Below are 6,093 nucleotides of genomic sequence, written 5' to 3' on the forward strand. Positions count from 1 at the left end.
CGGGTGCGGGTGGGGGGGAGGGGGGCCGCGGGGGGAGGCCTTGAGAGCTGCTGAAGGACTTGCCTTTTGATTGGGATGATTTTGGGAGTGCTACAATGTAACTTACGTCTTAGAGATCTAAGAAAGCAATACAGCCCTCACACCATAAATTCCAAGGCAACATTGTATCCCTTTTTTTTTTTTTTTTTTTTTTTTGAGACGGAGTCTTGCTCTGCCGCCCAGGCTGGAGTGCAGTGGCCGGCTCTCAGCTCACTGCAAGCTCCGCCTCCCGGGTTCACGCCATTCTCCTGTCTCAGCCTCCCGAGTAGCTGGGACTACAGGCGCCCGCCTCGTCGCCTGGCTAGTTTTTTTTGTATTTTTTAGTAGAGACGGGGTTTCACCGTATTAGCCAGGATGGTCTCGATCTCCTGACCTCGTGATCCGCCCGTCTCGACCTCCCAAAGTGCTGGGATTACAGGCTTGAGCCACCGCGCCCGGCCTTGTATCCCATTTTAAGGCAGTTCCTGCCTTCCTTTCATACATTTCCTGTCTTGACCACCAGAAATGTGGTTTTGATCTTTTTGGCTTTTATAAACAACACCATGGTAACCATCACTTATATCTTTGAGCAGGTCCTTAACTGCTTCTATAGGACTGGTTCCTAGAAATGAACCCTCTGGGTTAAAGGAAATATAATTTAGGGCTGGGCAAGGTGGCTCATGCCTGTAATCCCAGCACTTTGGGAGGCGGAGGCGTGAGGATCACTTGAGCCCAGGAGCTCCAGACCAGCCTGGAAAACATAATGAGACTCCTTCTCTGCAAAAAATCAAATAAAAAAATTAGCAGGGAATGGTGGAGGGTGTCTGTGGTCCCAGCTACTCAGGAGGCTGAGGTGGGAGGATCGCTTGAGCCCAGGAGGTTGAGGCTGTAGTGAGCCATGATTGCCCCAGTGCACTCCACCCTAGACAATAGAGCAAGAACCTGTCTCAAAAGTTATATTGCAAAAAAAAAAAAAAAGGTAACTCCTGGACTCAAGTGATCCACCACCTTCAGCCTCCTAAAGTGCTGGGATTATAGGTGTGAGCCACCACACCTGGCTGGAAAGACACAATTTTTAAATTTTTTTTTTGAGACAGAGTTTTGCTCGCTGCCCAGACTGGAGTGCAATGGCACAATCTCGGCGCACCACAACCTCTGCCTCCCGGGTTTAAGCGATTCTTCTGCCTCAGCCTCCCAAGTAGCTGGGATTACAGGCATGCGCCACCACACCCAGCTGATTTTGTGTTTTTAGTAGAGATAGGGTTTCTCCATGTTGCTCAGGCTGGTCTTGAACTCCCAACCTCAGGTGATCCGCTCACCTCGGCCTCCCAAAGTGCTGGGATTACCGGCGTGAGCCACCGCACCTGGCCTCGGAAATACAATTTAAAGCTTCAGATATGGAGCCCTAACCTGCTCTTTCCCACTCCTACTCCAGGCTCAGGGCACACTTGCCTCACCACAGGCTCTCCCAGGGCATAGGAGGGTGAGTGGGCTGCATGACCGTCCTCTCCACCACTCCGGTGAGTGGCAAATGTGATCTCATTGTTGTTTCTGTTTGCACTGCTGACGGGGTAAGAAGGCTTCTCCAGTGTTGAGTTAACATTTATTAAAAGCTCACTGTCAGGCCTGGAGCTGTGTGGTTTAATAATAACAATGGCATGTATTTTCTGAGCACTGACCGTGTGCAGACACTGGTCAAAGTGGTTTTCTGCTGTGACTTGTTTAATCCCTCACCATCGCGTGTGGCAGGTCCTCTTATGATTAACTACAGTGTAAGTGCGGAGGAAACCAAGGCCTGCTGGGCAGCGGCAGAGCGGGGTTCAAACACCCTTTGCTGGGGGAAAGGGGTCTACCTGTAGTTCAGCCTCATTCGCCTGGGGTTGCACCAGGCTAGCGGCTCAATCTCACTGTGGCCAAGAGGAGACGCTTGACTCTGAGACTCGGTCTCCTTGTCTGTAAAACGGGAATAACAGAGCATGGTGGCTGACAGGGTCTGGTAAGGTCAGGTAACAGTGTCTGGTACCTAGTGGGGGCTCAATGGAAAGAGGCCCACCCCAAACTGAAGGGGAAGGAACAAAAATGATGGCCACAGATGGTTGGGGCTCTCTGGGTCCTGTACCTATATCTGGGACAATGACTTTCAAACAGCGAAGGTGAAGACAGACACTCTTCCTGTTTTGCTCTCATGTGCTGGTCCACCTGGCTCCCTGTCTGCCAGCTCATCACGACCCCAGAAGGCTGTGGTGCTCCTGCTGGAGTAGGCTTGTGGTGGGTGAGAGTGTGGGCACAGGGGAAGGTGTGTGGGCACAGGGGAGGGTATGTGGACACTGATCTGGAAGGGAAGGGGGCTCCCCTAGTCCTGTGGCCAACTGCACAGCTGGAAGCTTCTGCAACCCTAGGGTCTGTCCATAGGGAAGACAAAGGCGGCAGATGGGAGAGGGAAGGGCACTTACTCAAAGAGCTGCCACTTCCTGATAGCTACAAGAAATGGAGACTCGGAGAGAAGAGCAATTCCCAAGGGCATGTGGTTTGTATGTGGACAGCCTGCTTTGAACCTGGCTCCGCATGGACTCACCCTGAACTAGGCTCTCCCCTCCCTGCATAGCTGTCAATGGGAGTGTTCACACCTGCTCCCTCCCAGCAGCACCCAGGGACTGGGGCCCTCCCCTCCGCTGACTTTTCAACTCTCTCTGGGGAAGACCAAAGCCAATTCATCAAGTGTCCCCCCCAGCTCCTCCCTTTTGCCTCCTGTCCTCACCAGCTCAGGAGGTCCCTTGGGAGCAGCACTGCATCCTCCCACCTCCTCAGTCCTCAGAGACCTCAGCCTGTTAACCTGTCCCTCCTTCTCCCGGGTCTGAGGGAGCTGAGCTCTCTCTTCTGGCTTTTCCATCAGCTCATAAATGCAGCCAAGTCTTCCTCATCAGAAAGCACACACACAGATAAAATAAAAAAACTTGCTGCTCCTCTCTATCTCTCTCTCTCACAGACATACACCCCCACACACCCCCACAAATAAGAGCCAAATGATAAATTGGGGAAAGATCTTTGCCACACAGAAACCAGACAAGGGGCAAAACCTTATTGATCAGTTCAAACCAATCAACAAGCAACATACAAAGAACCTAGCTGCTCAGGAATTTCATTTCTAGGAAATACGAAGAAATATCTAGTTGGGTCTAGATACAGCCATACTAGAAGTTCATACACACTGACTACCAGGTTAATTCCTTCCCAGGAAAGATCTGGCCATGTATAAATGTATGCAGAAATTCAATGTAACATTATTGAAAAGAGCCAAATATATTTTTAAAAAGTCAAAAGAGATCCAATAACTCAACATGATGTAGCAAAATGCAAGCAATGAAAAATTTTAAAAGTTTGAGGTGAGGAATGCTCATGAAATTATACTAATGGAAAATATTTTATATAGACATATTCAAATATGGAAAAAGGTGTTTATTATTATTTATTTATTTTATTTATTTATTTTTTTGGAGACAGAGTCTTGTTCTGTTGCTCAACCTAAAGTGCAGTGGTGTGATCTCGGTTCACTGCAACCTCCACCTCCCAGGTTCAAGCGATTCTTCTGCCTCAACCTCCTGAGTAGCTGGGATTACGGGCACGTGCCACCACACCTGGTTAATTTTTTATATTTTTAGTGGAGACGGAGTTTCACCACATTGGCCAGGCTGGTCTCGAACTCCTGACTTCAAGTGATCCACCCACCTCAGCCTCCCAAAGTGCTGGGATTATAGGCATGAGCCACCGCACCCGACTGGGAAAACGTGTTTTCAAAGGTCTGGCAAAAGAAGGCAAATGTTAACAATAGTTATCTACAAGTATGCAAACAGGAATGATTTTTCCTACTTCTTTCAGTTAATTCATTCAAACAATATTCAGCAAGCACCTGCTAGGTGCCAGGCCTGGTACTGAGCTCTGGGATCTGGACAAGGCTCCTTCCCTCCAGGAGCTTCCAATCTGGGGGGAAGGATGCGGTGAGCCGATGAAAATGCAGGGTGATCAACAGGAGTTTGTGAGCACGCCGAGGAGGCCCCCAAAGAAGAAGGCAGCTGGAAAGAGTGAGAGGAGGTACACTTCAGAACTCAGATGGCCAGCTTGGTGGTGGAGCCGTCCACCTGCCACCACTTTCTGGGACCTGCATCCCCAGCTGAACTGCATCCTTGGAGGTCTGAACCCAGTGGCCCCATGGCCAGGTGGGCTTGGGAGTTGCTAGCTGGGGCTGATGTGGTCGTTCACAACCTCCTGGTGTTCCACACAAACCACCTGCAGAGATTCTGTCAACCCTGCCCCACACTGGGGTCCCAGGGCCCATCACACAAACTGGAAATTAATGGACCCATTAGCCTAGCAGCTAGAGGGCTTCAGTTAGTACAAGGAGACAAAACATATTTTTTAGATGGCTGTCCATTTCGGAGTTTATCCTCTAATACTGAGCTGTCCTAGCAGACAAGAAATGACAGGCATCCAAGGCATTAGAAAAACGTTTGAGAGACAAACTAATGACAACATTGGGTGTAGTGGTGTGTGCCCCTAGTCTCAGCTGGGCAAGCTGGGGTGGGAGGATTGCTTGAGCCTAGCAGTTTGAGGCTGCAATAAGTTGCCACAACACTCCAGCCTGAGTGACAGAGGGAGTGCCTAAAAACCAAACAAACAAAAAACTAATGACAGAGAGGATTCCATCTCTCCTCTCCCTTTCTTTTCCTTTATATTTTGTTTTCCTTTGTATTCCTTTGATTTGGGGACCCCCTTTTGGGGGGGTTTCGGGTCCTGGAGAAGGTTTGAGGCTGGAGAGGGTTGTGGGAAATCTTGAGGGAGGCCTGGCTCCATCTGCACTCTGCTATGGGACCCTGGGCAAGGTGGCTCCCCCCCATTCTTTGGGAGGAGGTGACATAGGGGTAGTCTTTGAGCAGCTAGTGGCGGAACAGGAAGGCCAGACCCGGCCTGAGACACACCAGGTGCTCGGGATTATTTGCTGAATGCAGGGTAAGTGACCCCAAGGGGCCTTCGCGGAACAATCACTCGACATTGGCGGAGGGGAGGAAGCCGCAGAGAGGGTGTCATAAGGGAAAGGTGGGTGCAGGGGAGATGGCGCCTTAACCCACTCAGGGCCAGAGGCTCAGCCGAGACTATCCAGGCGGTGGGAACTTATCCCCCCGGATGACAGGTGATGAAACTGAGGGAAGGGCCCTGGCAGTGAAATGGGATGGGCGCTGGAACCAGGTGCCCCAGCAGAGCCTCTCCCAAGCCTAGTTCCGCTCCGCTCAGCCCTCAATCTTCCCCAGCTGGAGAGGAGGGAGGGGCGCCTGTGGATCCGAGGCGAGCGCGGAGGCCGGGCGACTCCAACCGGCTCGCCCTGTGCCCAGCTCGTACCCAGGCCGTTTCCCGTACGGGGAGGGCCCTTCCAGCTTCTGGGCAGGTTCAAATCCTCACCCTCCCCAAGGCCGGCGCCGACGCCTCCAGCCCGGCAGAGCCCCCTCCTGCCAGACGCTCTCCATCCCCATCCCCAGTCGCATCCGCTCCGGGGCGAGCACCGCCCGGTGCCCAGGCCTCCCTCGGACGGAGGGGCGCGACTCGACCAAGGTGGCCGGGCAGAGCCTGCCTCGAACCTGACTTCTCCCCGACGCCCCCTCTCCAGCCCCGGGACCCAACCGGGCGGGGCTGCCCTCGAGGGTTCCGGAGCCAGGCGCGTCCTGTCAGCGAGGGCCGGGGCTCCGGGTCCAGCCGCTGCGCCCCACTTCGGGGTGCAGTTGGGGTGGAGGCGGTGGCTGGCACCGCCGCGCGGGGTTCGTGCGCGCACAAATGTCGCCTCCAGAACAGGTGGCCCGGGCTAGGGCGGCGGCCCAGCACCTCGGCCCCTCGCGGTCCCCCCAGCCCCTGCCTTCTCGAGGCGCCTCTTCCCCACCGGGAGCCGCAGGATCCGCCTGGAGCCCCCGCCCCCGCACCCTTGGCGCGGCCCCTAGTACCTCTGGCTCCCGCGGCAGCGGGCAGCGGACAGCGGACAGCGGGGCCCCGGCGGGCGGGCGGCTCGGCGGCCGGAGGGCAGTGCCCGGGGCC

The 6,093-nt window shown here is 53.9% G+C and overlaps 1 protein-coding gene across 1 annotated transcript in view; it reads right to left on the bottom strand.

The window, feature by feature from the left end:
* Positions 1–6,093, bottom strand: part of A4GALT (alpha 1,4-galactosyltransferase (P1PK blood group)) — a 29,601-nt gene extending 23,508 nt beyond the window's left edge. The window contains exon 1 of the mRNA XM_017850039.1: positions 6,003–6,093. The gene's annotated coding sequence lies outside the window, so the exon portion shown is untranslated. The remainder of the gene's footprint in view (positions 1–6,002) is intronic.

This window comes from Rhinopithecus bieti, unplaced genomic scaffold, assembly GCF_001698545.2.
Source record: "Rhinopithecus bieti isolate Rb0 unplaced genomic scaffold, ASM169854v2 scaffold_33210, whole genome shotgun sequence".
Lineage (NCBI taxonomy): Eukaryota > Metazoa > Chordata > Mammalia > Primates > Cercopithecidae > Rhinopithecus > Rhinopithecus bieti.